This window comes from Pleurodeles waltl, chromosome 5, assembly GCF_031143425.1.
Source record: "Pleurodeles waltl isolate 20211129_DDA chromosome 5, aPleWal1.hap1.20221129, whole genome shotgun sequence".
Lineage (NCBI taxonomy): Eukaryota > Metazoa > Chordata > Amphibia > Caudata > Salamandridae > Pleurodeles > Pleurodeles waltl.
Genome location: NC_090444.1, coordinates 594,661,047 through 594,677,264, shown reverse-complemented (window position 1 = coordinate 594,677,264; position 16,218 = coordinate 594,661,047).

The following is a 16,218-nucleotide window of genomic DNA, read 5'->3' as shown; positions in this document are numbered from 1 at the left end:
GGAAATCAAAATTACAACGCTGATCTTCTGGCCATTTAAGCTCTTTCTTTGGCGCTTCACAACATTGCCTAACAGATCACTCCTTCATTCAGTCAGGCAAAGCACACGAATGCAGCCCCCACCCACCTCCCACCCCCCAGCTGCAACAGTGCGACCAGCTCAAACTTATTTATTTATTATGAACTCATAGTTACAACATTTGGTTACTTACATGAAGAAAAGATGTCCTTGATGTGCACAAGTAATTTATAAATGCGACCATTGGCAAGCTCATCAATAGAACAGTACCTTCGGCAGCGAAATCTTTAAAGAAGATGGCGGGGAGGGCGTGGCCACATATATATATAGCAAAAATGTATAGGGCTGCGTTAGGCTGTTGCTTTGCGCCACTGGACCGTGCAACTTCATGATTGGAGCGAGGGAGAAAACAACTTTAAATAAGTTTAAAATTTTCAGTTAAATGTTTCGCACACAAAGCAACGCATGCGCACAAACGGGGTCAGCCAGATACAGGCAGTGAATTTTGTGCAAGTGCGCATGCGTTATTGTGTACGCATGCGCACAAACCGCAGGCGGACTAGCGGGGATGGTGCGCTTGAAATGTCTCACAGTGCGCATGCGTGCAATATTACGCATGTGCACAAACTACCTGCAGACTGCCACAGACGGGATCCTGGCAAATACGGTACACCGGTTTCTCGGTAAAAGGACATTGGCTGTGCTTGTGCTGTCCCTCTCGGCTTCTCGGGCAACAGTTGTCCACAGTCCACATGTGAAAGGTGTTTCAGGAACACAACTAGAACCTGAACTTTGGGAGGCGCTAACAGGTCAATCAATGGAGGCGGAGCTAATGGTTAAAACAATGGGGCTGAGATATCCTTGGAGGAAATCCTAGAGAATAGAAATATATTGTGCATTTTGAATATATTGATCAAATGTGATCCAATTAGAACAAACATGTTTTAGAGCACTTGGGAATATTGGTAAGCTTCAGACAGATCTATAAAAGGAATGAGTAACACAACATAAAAGCAGGTTTTATGCATTTAAATCCAAAACACTTTAGAGTCAGTTATGGCAAAGATATTCAAGACAACAACCCTTTTTGTAAATTTTCCAAAACAATCCTTTTGTGAAGTGATGAGGATATATTTTCAATTTCAGCTTCAGAAAGACGTGCATGTCAGGTACGTTTTCTGTCTGCTTACTAGGATGTTGCAACACATGCTTGTTAGAGGCGGCACACATATATAGGTCTCAGAAGATTGTAATTGGTGGGTAAACTTTAACGTGACTGTCAAGACTCAGGTTTGATTCCTAATGCCTCTTCCATGCCTCCTGATATGGAATAAATGAGCACCAATCAGTTGGCATTATTACTGCCTGTCAATTACTCTGACATGAATATGTGGTATTAAAAAAAAAGTTGTCGCCTCACCACACATTGTGCAGTTCTCATTTAAAATGAGGGAGAAAGCCACTGGAAGCGTGTCTGGCCTTATTTGTTCTTTATTAATTTTAATTTGTAAGGGGATGTGTTAGAGGTTTGATGGACTTTTGGACTCAGTTAAGAGTGTTCTACCATAGATACACTATCTGCTCATGACCCAACTAACAACAACACAACTAAATACAATAAAACTTTTATCTTGAGTTCTGAGTCAGTATTCTTTAGACACCATGGCCCATGTGACCATGAATAACCACGCCTTTTAATAAAGTTAGAATGTTTATTGCCCTAGATTAACAATGTTAAGGTCACGTAAAGCAATCTCAACACCAAATGATAAACATAGATAAACATCACAGGGTGACCAAAATGATGGAAAAACCTAAATTTAACCAAAGCATTTAGCATAAAACATTCATTCAAGAGATACAGTACAAACTAATATAAACAATAACTAAATGATAGAAATAGCATATATTTAGACATTTACAGGTGAACAAAATCAATCTTTTGTTAATAACATTTGTTGAACATGGACACACTAACTAACCCTCTAATTCTAATGGTGTGATTGGCTTTCATGCAAAAAGAAAAATGGACAAAAAGTTAATTTGAAAAAAATCTAGCTATGGCTCTAGTAAAATACAGAGGTTGGTACCTAGAAAAGAAAGGACAAAAATCTACAACAAACAAATGTCATTTCATTATGCATCTCCTGAATGGATCAGCAAGTAGAGACTTCTTCTTCAACTGGACATCCGTCTGGTCAGTATTCACATTGGGGAAAGTGAAGGGGACTGGCTCAGCCACAGTTGGGCTTTAAATCAACTGAACCAACATAAAGGGCATCAAACTAAGGAGACAGCATTAAGGGTATCTGGAACTACTAACTGCTTCTCCTCCTTGTATTAAACTCTTCTGGTCTGCATCTAACTCCTGTAAGTATCTAACTCTCCTGCTAAGTGTTGTCAGGATAAGTTGAAGTCCACAAAGTAATTTCTCACGCCGTCATTGGTCAGAATATCGAATGTTCACAGTAGAACCAATAATCATTAATTTTAAAATCTGTGATATAGTTAGAAAGGCTTTCACACATCAATTATTGGCTCCTCTTCTCCCGTTCCTGTCACCAGTTTCAGTCAAGTAACTTTAGTTGCAATTCATAACTTCTGTCAGTGAAGCCATTGTCAGGTCCTGGGAACTTCAGCTTCTCACGCACCAAAGATACAAATGTATCAGCAGCTAGCACACTGCATTACAGCAGACAGTTCTCACAAGAAAGTTTAAGACATCGACTAGTCTACCGTTGCAACATTACAAATCTATTTGGTCAACACTCTGTGAACTTCGAACATTTATTTTATGCCATGAAGCTTAACCTGAGGCTTTGTTGACTAGGCCCCTGATTGTCATAATTAACTCTATGCCTATTAAATTAAGCCAATACATGTCATTAATACATCAGTATGATCCACTAATGCATTTAATTCTATATTGTGCATATTATTTCAAACAGTCACTGTTGTTTCTTTAATAATGTCGTACACAAGATGACGGCCACTCAGGTGGGCACCTTTTCCAAACACTTGATTGCTCTATATTAGCATAATTCATGTCAATTCCTAGTAACTAATCAATGCAAATTTATTAATAATGAATTCAGCTCTCACAATCCCTCCTCTGATGCCTAAATATGTCATCACACTCTACATTACACAACAGACATTTTTGTTAATCTAAAATGTAGTTTCTTCATAACCCCTGACATTTCTTTTCTTTCTCCAATTCTCATCACAATATCTGCTTCTCATCATTTCCAATTTTATTTCTTCCCTCCTCTGATCATTTTTAATTTTCTGACTTTTAATCATAGTGTACAATTTATGAGCTCCCCATAGGCCAATGATACAAATTGTAATAATCAATATTGCCTGTAATATTTTCACAATTATACCTTTCCCTAGGTTGCCCAGGTAATTTCCCACAGCAGTAAAACATTTGCAGTTAGTCAAATTGTTAATAAAACCTTTAACTCCTCCTCTGTAGTTAGGAATATGTGTGCAACAATGTTGTGATTTTAGCATTTTACAGACTCCACACTCTTTTGCTAAAAGGATGTCTAACGCAAGGCGGTTCTGAAGAGTCATAGAACGTACCGCAGCCATTTCAGTGTCCATTAATACCATAGCTCCAGAAAAACCTGTCAGCATGTTATCCACAATAGTAGACAACTTTCACATTTTCAGAGAATTTAGGATAACTCCCACTGAGGGAACAATTTACTCCAAATATATTTCCCAGTATGCCAGATTAAGATTCTCTCTTTGGTCTAGCAAGGTGTAAGTCATTCAGCTTAGGTGTCCCATTTAGTTTCTCGAGTTGATAAAACTTTGGGAAAATAATTCTCAAATAACATGTACCATACAATCCTCTTGGAAGACAGTAATAGGCATTTTGTCCACAAATATAGTAAACCCCATGAATTGCTGGTTCCTGTCCCTTTAGCATAAACGTCCATTTACTCTGAAAAAGAAACATATGCCTGCACTCACTCGTTCCCACAAATGTGTCAGCCTTGGATTGAGGTCTATATATACAAAGCTTCCTTACAAGTTGCACATCTAAGGCTAAACTCCCTTGTGTTTTAGTGACACTAAAAGCATGGTCATTTCTAAATGTTCTTTTCACTAACCCTTTCTCTATTTTCCCTTTCGACGCCTTTCTCTTCTCGTCAGTCTGATCTAGGAAACTCTTTTCTACTGGTGAAAGCAAGCATGTGAGGTTATTTCTGTGCACATAAGCTGTGCCAAAGGTTAGTGTAGCTTCAAAGAAACCCCTTACCAATTCTATATTCTCCTATCTAGCTACACTACTCAAGTACTTGATAATAGAAATGACTAGACCATGGTTTGAATAAGAATACTGAATGTATTCCTGGTTGTAGAATCTTGTTAATAGAAGTTAATAGAAGACTGCAACTAATCCCATACATTAGTGCCAATCTGTGATAAATGATTCCTTCTACCACTGATGAAGAAATCTGCGTGCAAACATAACATTCTCTCACATTTATTGTCTCAACTTATTCATTCAGTAAGGGATAGAAAACATTGGAGGAAAGATCTCCTTGTGTGTTATCTACGTGCAAATATTTCTCATCCTGTCTAAATGTGTCTAATTCTTTAAGTGGAGTAACTTCAAAAGAAGAAGTGAAATTAGTCTCAGCCTCACTGAGAAAGCTGACGCTCACAATCAATAGCAAGCATACTGCCATACACACAATTGCTAAGCCAATGCTTATGTAATTACAGCACCTACTGTTCCTAACCTGCTTGTTATGGTTACCATTGATTTGTAAAGAATCAGAAAGTAGAAGGACAACTATGCAGCAAAACAAAAAAAAAAAATCTTCTTTGCGGCTATTTACATCTTTCAGTTTCTTCTCCAGAGCTTCTGTCAGAAATCAGTAACTGTTGTCAAAATCGGTTTAGCAGCTAGTCAAATCAGTTTATTTCCATGTCTTTTCAGGTTATCTTTAATGTCTCTTTATTTTCTCAGTTTCACAGAGTATTTTCAACTTTCAGTTCATGGACTAACTTCACGTGCCAAAGTATTGAACTGGAATTTCACGATCAAAACAAAAAGACAAAAATTCACTTTGCCATTCGCTAGTTGTTGCATATGCCCATTCAGGTCCTGAATACCTTCGACTTGCCATTTGTTTTCTCTTCAGTTTTCGATCTTCACTTAATTCTCCATCACTCAAGTCTTCCCTTCGTGTGGTGTCTACTTCTTCTTCAATTGTTGCCAATGTGACTGACTCTTTTCTCTTAACTTGTGATCTTAGCCACTTATCTTCCTTTTAGTGTTCCCTTTTTCAATGCTCTTTTCTGTGTTGGACTGGCAGTTTCATCTTGCTCTGCAGGATTTTGGCTTGAGGTACCAGTAGGTGGTTCTTGAGGGGTCAGATCTATTTGAATCTGGTTTGCTTCAGCCCCTTCCACCAGGTAGGTGGGCTGCTCTATTTGCTTATTCAAATTGTCTGCTTCTGAGAGAGCCCTTCTCTGACTAGACTCCCCTGCTTTCTCAGTTAAGACTGGTTCAATATAAATTTCCTGTAAGTCCTCCATCTCGTCTCTACCAGGGGGATCTGGATTCTCCTTTGTCTGTTCAGAGTCTGTTTCTGATTCTCCTGTTTCCATCTCTGCTTCCGGAGTTTGTCTTGATGTTGTTGGTACTTTCAACAACTCTTCACCATCTAAAAGACAGGGTACTTTCCAAGTGTTACTGGAATGTATCCAGTGTGGAACTTCTGCACACTTCACAGCTGTGGTAGTAACTAGTACTACTTGTTGGGGGCCTTTCCACTGAGGCTCCCAAGCAAGTCTTCTTCACGTGTTTTTGGATCACAACCCAGTCTCCAGCTCTCAGGTTGCGGCTCTGATCTTGGGATGGCCGCATAGTTGTAGCTTCCACCTGATGAGAAAAAGAGAGAACCACATCAGCCAAACCCTTGCAGTAATCCAACACCATATCATCTGTTATTTTCACAAGAGCATTTACAGGAACCGCTGGCAACCTCATTGCTCTGCCCATGAGGATTTCATGCGTCGACAGTCCAGTTTTTCTGTTGGGTGTATATCTCATACTTATCAGAACTAACAGCAGTGCATCTGGCCATTTCAGATTTGTGGAAGCACACATCTTTGCAAGTCGTGACTTCAGAGTACCATTCATTTGTTCTACGAGTCCTGAGGCATTAGGGCGATAGCTACAGTGCAATGTCTGCTCAATGTTTAAGGCTGAACATAGTAATTTAATTACTTCATTGTTGAAGTCACCTCCTCTATCTGATTCTAAGGAGACCGCAAAACCAAAACATGCTATCAGTTCCCTAAGCAATCATTTTGCTACAGCAAGGCTGTCATTCCTACGTGTGGGGTATGCTTCAATCCAGTGACTAAAAATGCAAACAATCACCAACAGGTATCTCAATCCTCCACACACATGTATTTCAATAAAATCCATTTGCATTCTGTTAAACAGACTTCCAGCTCGTCCACTGTGGCTCTTGTTTACAACTATTCTCTTACCCACATTCATCTGCTGGCAGATGATGCAACAGTGGCAAACTGCTTTGACAACTTGTCTAAACTTTGGATTAAACCATGTCTGCTTAAAGGTTTGAATCATTGCATCCCTCCCAATATGTGCTTGGCCATGATAATATCTAGCCATTTGAGTAAGTAAGCAGTTGGGCAACACCACTTGTCTCTCCCTGGACACCCAAACATCATGTTCTCTTTGGGCTCATTCCCTTTTAACCAACATTTTCTTTTCTTCCTTATCAACATTTTCCTGTAGTCACTTTAACTCTTCCCAAGTGTCACCACAGGCGTCATAAGGTAGCGTTCTTTTCATTGCCTGCATACCATTCTGAATAACTACAGTGCTAAAGTTGACACAACAGTTCACATTCCATTTTCACCACGACCTCTACCTTTCACCTGATTCTGAAACCACATGTTTCCCTGTTGCTTCCTTGCATTCCTGAATGTGCTGCTTTAATCTGCATCACCATTGCCTTCTCTTTCAACTTTCTCTGTTTCATTTCAATCTCATCACTACAGTACTTGGCATATTGCTATACTTCATCAATCGGCTACACTTGCCAACAAATCAAATGACTCCTAATCATCTGGCTAATTTCTGGTCTAAATCCCTCAAAATTGTTTCTGTACTACTGTAATGTTTGAATGCTAGCAACAGTCTCTCATAGTACGCATGGATGGACTCTTTTCCCTCTTGAGCTGTCCTGTCTATTCTCTGCCAATCGATATTCTTAGGAGAAATTGTTGTCTTCAAAAATTCAATCACCCTGAAACAGCACTTCATCACATGCGGAACATCAGGGGGGTCATGGTGCGACAGGCACCCTTTCCTCGTTGGGAGGCCAGCCCCAGCTGGGCCTCCACCATCTTCTTTGACCAGCGGCGCGGGTCCTCCCATCTCTTGCGGCAGTGGGTGCTCCGCCTGTGAAAGACCCCCAGGGTCCGCACCTCCTTGGCGATGGCACGCCAAATATCCTTTTTCTGGTGGGCACTGACCTGGATTGAAAAGACAGCAGAAAAAGGGAATTATTCACCCGTCCGGACCGTCAGACTCATTGGCCACCAGTTCCCACCCGTCCCCTGACGCACATACAATGACCACCTTACATGCTGCACTCTGGCCCAGACGCCTCAGCACCCTCCAACATGTGGCTTACATCCACAGCAGTCCATACATTCATGGCCCACGCATCGCGCTCACAGTGTACTCACATGTTTGTCTGGAGGACCGTAGAGTAACGTGCACCGGGGTAGGACCCCATCCACCAGTTTCTCCAACTCCTCCGCAGTGAAGGCAGGGGCCCTTTCCCCAAACACATGAGCCATGGTCGCTTCCAGACACAGGTCACAGCAGCATTTGCAGTGTAGGTCCTCTCCTGTTGCAGGTCAGGTAGCAAGTGAGGGATGAGATAGAAAATGATGGTCACGTCTGCTGCGGTACATACCGTCACCGCCGGCATACATCGCCATTGGCTCCTGGAACCCATAGGGCCCAATGATAACCAATGCAAAGTTGCGCGGCGGTCGTCGACTGCCTACCACGAAGGCACACAACGCCAGCGCAATTCCCTCATTTCCACTTGTCCCTCCTCACAGGTCAGGCATCTGCCATTTAAGGGGGCCACAGGGCATGGCACCTAACTGTGTCACAGCAGACATTGGCACGGAAACTGATTCTAGGATTCATATTTTGTTTCTGTAGAGTAAAAAAAACAGCATTAGTATAATAGATGTGGGAATATGACCCTCTGCTCACCGTTCTCTTCCATAGGCTCCAACTGCTGAAGCTGCATATGAGATAGCGGCATCCTCCGGTGTACAGACCCCTGGTGGACCTTGCAACAATGGAGGACAGACACATTATCATTACCTACAGACTTGATCGTGCCACAATCCAGGAACTGTGTGCCCAATTGGAGCCAGACTTGATGTCAGCTATCTGTCAGCCCACTGGTATCCCCCCTCTAGTTCAAGTCCTGTCAGTGCTCCATTTCCTGGCAAGTGGTTCCTTCCAAACAACAGTGGTAATGTCATCAGGGATGTCTCAGCCAATGTTCTCTAAGGTGTTGACCAGAGTGTTGTCAGCCCTGTTGAAACACATGCGCAGCTACATCGTGTTCCCCCAGGTGGAAGATTTGGCCACCGTGAAAGCTGACTTTTTATGCCCTGGGACATATCCCCAACATCATAGGGGCCATTGATGGTACACATGTGGCATTTGTGTGTGTCTAACAGGTATCCCTTGATATTTGCAGGTGACTCTGGTTACCCCAACCTCTCAAGGCTACTGACCCCAGTGAGGAATGCCAGGACAAGGGCAGAGGAACGTTACAATGAGGCACATGGGCGTACAAGGAGGATTATAGAACGGACCTTCGGCCTCCTGAAGGCCAGATTCCGGTGCCGCCCTCTGACTGGTGGCTCCCTGTACTACTCACCCAAAAAGGTGTGCCAGATCATCGTTGCCTGTTGCATGTTGCACAACCTGGCCTTGAGACGCCAGGTGCCTTTTCTGCAGAAGGATGAGCCTGCAGATGGTCTTGTGGCAGCGGGGGAACCTGTGGACAGTGAGGAAGAGGAGGTAGAGGAAGAAGATGTTGACAACAGGAGCAACATTATTCTGCAATACTTCCAGTGACACACAGGTAAAACATTATAAGTTCATATTACATTTGAGTTAACTGTTGGACATTGTACAAGACAGCCTCTTACTCTATGTCTCTGGTCACTGACTTTACCCTTTGCCATCTTTATTTTCAGATCCCTGTGCCCCACTCTGGTTCCTGCTATGTGTACTGCTGCCCACAACAGGTCATACCAATGTACATATACTTGGACATATGGATTGAAATGTTTACAGCTTGTTAAACAAATACATATTGCAATCAATTGACAGACTCCGTACTTGTATTTGATCCAAGGGTGTTTATTTCAGTGCTCATAAGTAGAGGGGGATGTGCAATGGGCAGGGGTGATGGTGGTGGAAGGTCCAGTTAGAGTCCAGTCTCTTGGTATCACAGGTGCATTGTCCAAGGGGGCATAGGAAGGCGAGTAATGGCAGTTCAGGGTGGACAGGGTGACATAGTGGGACAGAAGGGTGACAATCAGGAAAGTCTTATTTCCTGGCGGGGGTCTTGGCAAGGTTCTCTGTCTTCTGCCTGGATCGCACGGACCGCTTGCGGGTCGTTCTCCTTCTGCAGGGGGTGGGGTGCTGGTGGCCTATTGGTCCTGTGGCGGTGCCTCCTGTCCACTAGCGCCGGTGGAGGTTGAGGGCTGTTTATATGTGTGGCCAGTGTCAAGGGCCCGTTGTTGTGCCACTGCCTCCCTCATGGTCTTGGTCATGTCACCCAGCACCCCTACAATGGTGACCAGGATGGTGTAGATGTTTGTTAGTTCATCCCTGATCCCTAGGTATTGTCCCGCCTGCAGCCGCTGGGACTCCTGCAGCTTGGCCAGTATCTGGCCCATGGTTTCCTGGGAATGGTGGTATGCTCCCAGGATGAAGGAGAGAGCCTCATGGAGAGTGGGTTCCCTGGGCCTATCCTACCCCTGTCACACAGCAGTCCTCCCAGCTTCCCTGTTGTCTCATGCCACTGTCCCCTGAAATGTATGCCCCCTCCCACTGACCCCAGGTCCCTGATTGTCCTGTGTTTGTGGGGTTGTCTGGGGTCCCTGTAGTGGTGGACACACTGCTGATTGACGAGTCCTGGGGACAGTGGCATGGGCCTGCTGGGTGGGTGCTATGCTGGTGTTTCCTGAGGGGGGAGGCTCTGTGGTGGGTTGGGACTGTGGCAGGGGAACCGACTGTCCAGAGGTCCCTGATGGGCCAGGCTGGTCATCCTGATCCAGGCGGGAAGAGCTGCTGTCATCACTGTGGGCCTCTTTAGGGGGTGGACTGGTTGTAGCTGGCACCTCCTCTCCGGTGACGCTGAGTAGGGGTCCTGTGGGGATGCAAATGCAGTGTTGATGTATCTGCATGTGCTATCTTGTGCATGGGTGTGTTCACCTGTATGATTGTGATTTCCCTGTCAGCTTGGCCTTGTGTTCATGGTGGCTTTGTGGGCTGGGTGAATCTCTGTAATGGGCATGCTGTGGTGATAGGTGTCCATGCAGGTTTGTGATGGGGGTCCATGCATAGGTGCTGCATGCAGGGCTTGGTATTGGGATGGGTGGGTTGTGATGGCGGGGCATATGTGAGGTGGTGGAGTGAGGGGGTGAGGGTAGGGGTAGGAGTTTGTGATGGCATTCAGGTAGGGTGGGGGATGAAGTAGTAAAGATTTGACTTACCAGAGTCTAGTCCTCCTGATACTCCTGCATGGCCCTCAGGATGCATGATCGGCAAGACTTGCTCCTCGCATGTTGTTAGTTGTCGGGGAGGAGGTGGGGGTCTACCGCCAGTCCTCTGTACTGCTACCTGGTGTCTTGCAACCATGGAACGCACCTTCCTCCGTAGGTCCTTCCCCCTCTTCCTGATGTCATCCCTTGTTCTTGGGTGCTGTCCCATGGCGTTGACCCTGTCTACAATTTTCCGCCATAGCTCCATCTTCCTTGCAATGGACATCTGCTGCACCTGTGATCCGAATAGCTGTGGCTCTACCCGGATGATTTCCTACACCATGACCCTTAGCTCTTCCTCAGAAAACCTGAGGGTGTCTTTGGTGTGCCATGGATGTGGTGTGAGTGGTAGGTGTGAGGATGTGTGGGGTGATGTGTGGGGTGATGTGTTGTGGTGTGAGGTGCGTGGATGGTGTATGGGTGATGGTGTTCTGTGCCTCTGATTGAGTGGATGCTCCTGCCTTGTCTCTCTCAGTTGTCAAATCCTTGGGGTCGTAAAGGGTTGTGGGTAATGTGGTTGTGTGTTTTATAGTGGTGTGAGTGTGTGGGTGTGGTGTATGTATATGTGTCAGGTGTGTGTATTTTGAATTGTCCAATGTGGTGTAGTTTTGTAAGTGTGTGTGTATTTTGAGCACAGGGGTGTGTACCGCCAATGGTGTACAGCGGTTGAAAGACCTCTGCAGTGATTCGTGGGTCGTGATACTGTGGGTGTGTTCCTGTTGGCGTAATGGTGTGGGTTTTGGTACCACCACTTTATCACTGACCTTTGGTGTGGCGGACTTGTGTGGGTGTCTGTATAGTGGCGGATTTTTCTGTGTGGGTCATAATACCCATAGCAAATTTCCGCCGCGGTCACAGTATGTTGGCGGCCGTCAGCACGGAGGTATGCGGCATTTACCACCACGGATGTAATGAGGGCCATAATGTCACTTCTGCTCAAAGAGGCATGTACAAAATTTCCTCCTGGAATTTCTCTCATTGGATTATCAGTCTGCTATGCACTAGCAATTAAATTTGCATCCTCCTTTCTCTTCTTGTCTCATTTCTTTACCCATCTGCCTTCCCATTTATCTAATGCTCCCCATATCTGAATGATCTGGATCAATTCCCTAATCTGAATTTTCATTCCTGGTATTCTCATGTTCTCAATATATTTTGAGTCAAATTCTAATCTGTAACTTCTTCTCAGATGTTTCATTTTCTCAATCTCTATGCCGTATTGCTCTGCCAGGACTGCTATTCTATGGTGTACCAATCCTGCTTTGTTGGTAATTATTTTGCACAAGAAGTGCAATTCATTTTCACTTTATGAGTCGATTCTGCTTAATTCAGTCTTTCCCTCAATTAATTCCTCTACTTCTAATTTAAGTCTGGTCAGATTTAGGGGATTTCTTCCATTTGAATCTCCTGGAATGCTATTCAGCTTTTCTAGCCATTCGGTTAATTGCTGGGCTGTCAAACCTTGCAATGAGATATTATTATTACTTACAGTGGGCACTTGTTGTAACATTAGATATGGAGTCCCCGGAGTCATAAAAAATGGGTTGGGACCTATAATTGATCTTCGTGGATTACTCTGTGGAGTTCTGGAATTACACAAGTAAATTAATAGACCTGTCATGTCAAACGTTTGCTTCATTGGTGACATGACTCCTGTATTTGCATTGAATCTCTCCATTTCTACACATTAATTAAAAATAATTTTCTTCTCATTGCTCTTATTTCCCTGAGCAAACAATGATATAACACGACCAATAGTAAAAGGTACTGCACAGCATCTGGACTCGGTTGGACGTATTGATCTCTAGAGTACATTTCTCCTTTATTCTGGCTTGTCTACGCAGATGTATATGTCTGTGACACTGTCATGGGGTGTATCTCGGGATTGTCTGAGCCTGCATTGGGGTATCAAATTAGGAGTATATTCCATTTGAATCAATGTCGGCTTCTGATAAACCCGTCTCATTTGGACAACTGGTCCTGTTGGCACTATTATACTCCGGAGTGGAATTTACAATAGAGACCTCTGGATAAATCCTAGGTATTTCAACCTGCGATATAGGCGTCTGAATTGTGGAGGTGGTAGGGACAGTATGACTAACCTGTGCTTGTCTTTGCATAGCTTCAATGGGTACTGGAGCTGTAGGATTAACACTAGTACGTGGACCTGTCTCATGTGCTGCACATGGTGGGGGACGACTTCTCAATATTTGCAAAATAAACTCATCATCTGAGTCTTCATCATAGCTCGAAGACTTTCTAGACTCTGTTGATTTATGCTCCCTTTCCTCACAAGGATACGAACCCTTCTTCTTGGCACTCTGTTTGGCACCGCTTTTATTCTCTTGTGTAATTGCAGGAAACATCTTGATTCCCTGTAAAATCTCAGTTCTAAAATTTCTGCTCACTATCCCATCTCGCCTCAGCTAAATATTTCTCAGCGTTTCTCATTTTCCTTTCAAATTTCTGTTGCTGTTGTTGTCTGGCCACTAACTCCCAAACAGCTAATGCTTCAAATTGTGCAAGTCTCAGAGGAGGTTTTGATTGTACAGTACTCCCCTAAAGTTCTCTAAGATTCTCAAATTAAAAGTTCCATGGGCAGGAAATGCTAACCTTCCTTTCTTTTCTGTATCTTTGCACCATTGTTTTAACCAAAGACATGGCGCAGGACCTTGTTCTTCAAATACAATATATGCAGGTATGCCTTCTGGCGGTGTAATTTCTCCTGCTCTAACTGAGATGACCGTATCTCCTCTTGCCTGGCAGTTGAGGCTGGACTGTTCCCATGGGGAACAGTTTCAAGACTGAATTGCATATGGCTAGATCCAAACTGCGGTGATTCTGTGAGCAAAAGAATTGATGGATTAAACCCAGATCTGTGACTGGGATGAGTGTTTGATTGGTTCTGCATTCTGTCCAACATTTGTGTTTGTTTGTTTTTGTTGCCATGAGTGCGCCTGGTATGCCCAGATGTGGGTCCCGGGCTCACTGTGCCACTGGATTCAAGCTAGTCTGGCTGATGAGGGGTGATACCCTTAAACCCGGTCCCAGGATGCTTGTTTCCAGTCCAGGGAGGACCTGGCATTTCAGGCTGAACTGTTCCCATGGGGAACAGGGTTAAGACTGATTTGCATGTGGCTAGGTCCGAACTGGGGTGGCGTGGTGAGCAAAAGAATTGATGGATTAAACCCAGGTTGGTGAGTGTTTGATTGGTTCTGCGTTTCATCCATCATTTGTCTTTGTTTGCGTATCTCCTTTTAGGGCACTCTTTAATGCTTTGAAAAATGTCATTTTCATATTTATACTATACTTCAATCAAATCAGGAAGTGAATTTCAATCCTAAATCCTTTTTGCTAGCCTTTCTCAACTAGTAACGCTTGATGGTTGTCCACCAATCGGTTTGCGGCCTTTCTCACTAACCAATCTATACCAGGGCAGACGTAATGATGTCACACTCACACGTACAATGGCAGACAAAGCCCTCCGACTTGTCTACCTCAACCCATATCCACGCCAAACTAAATGCAAATATTGCGAGCACTAAAGAAAAATCAATACACCAAATGTGTCTACTTACTACAGGTAGGAAACACAATCGCTTCGGAAACCTTACTGAATTTTCAACTGCAGCTTTTAGCTCTGACAGATACTCCTTTGATCTCAGTTTCCCTGACTCGCAAGCAAAATTCATCCAGCAAATTTTACTCTCAACTGATCATCAGATCCTCCTGGTGCGGCTGAGAATCACCATATCTCCATCAAAACTAACACTCCCTTTTTCACGCACGCTATGGGTTTGTCAACCACGCCCGATTGACCTACTAACCAGACAAATTACAACATAAACTGCTACCAATATTCAATACTCCGGAGTCTTAGACCAACCAGAGTCTGTATGCCAACAACCATGTGGGCAATTTTTTAACACAAAGCGCCACACACGTAAAGTTCAACAACTTCCCTACATACACACTTTGGAGCATGCTCACTTTCTGAACAACTTCATTGGAGTACGCAAACCCCCTATTACTTCGAAACATCACAATTAACCTGAGATTTGCTTAAGCAGTGCAAGCACAAAACCTATTTCATTTATAGGTCACATTAGGAGCTCTGAGAACATCTTCAGACAAGCATTGGCAAAAACCCAAGGTTTAGGGAAAGTCCTGATAGCCTTTTAAAGAGACATAACCTATCAAACTAAAATCACTACAACTGGGAAACCATGGTAGTCTCTTAAAAAGACATAACCATCCGACTCTGCTGCCAGAAACTGTGAGCGCGTCTGGCCTTATTTGTTCTTTATTAATTTTTATTTATAAGGGGATGCGTTAGAGGTTCGATGGACCTTTGGACTCAGTTGACAGTGTTCTACCATGATACAATATCTGTCATGACCCAACTAACAACAACACAACTAAATATAATAACACGTTTATCTTAAGTTCTGAGTCAGTATCCTTTACACATCAAGGCCCATGTGACCATGAATAACCACTCCTTTTAATAAAGTTAGAATGTTTATTGCCCTAGATAAAAAATGCTAAGGTCATGTAATGAAATCTCAACACCAAATGATAAACATAGATAAACAACACAGGGTGACCAAAATGACAGAAAAACCTCAATTTAACTAAAGCATTTAGCATCAAAAATTCAAGAGATACAGTACAAACTAATATCAACAATAACTGAATTATAGAAATGGCATACATTTCGACATTTACAGGTAAACAAATTCAATCCTTTGTTAATAAAATTTGTTGAACCCGGACACACTAACTAAACCTCTCATTCGAATGGCATGATTGGCTTTCATGCAAAAAGAAAAATAGACAAGAAGTTAATCTGGAAAATAGCTAGCTATTGCTCTAGTAAAATAAAGCGGTTGGTACCTAGAAAAAACAAGCATTTTCAATGGAATAGGTCTAGCATTTCTAAAAGTTTGAGCTATTGGTAATGTAATTGCTTAATGTGTTTATAAATTTGTCTTATTTGTGAACAATTTTGTTTTTTGCTATATAATTGTATTGATTTAGTATATAATTTAAGCATTTTATGTGCAGTAAAATATGAATATGGTGCTATTTTGTATTGTAAAATAGAATTCCACTTTAACCACTGTATTATTATATTTATTAGTTGCTTAATAGTGTAATAAGGATGTCATTTTTGTTTAATTACTTTTTAAGTTGTTAGAAAGGAATAGAATTTAGTTATCTATTTTGTTAAAATGGTATAGTGCATTTTATGTTTTTGTTTTTATATGTATACTGTAATATTATTTTAACTAAGTACTTGATACTATTTGTATTTATGTG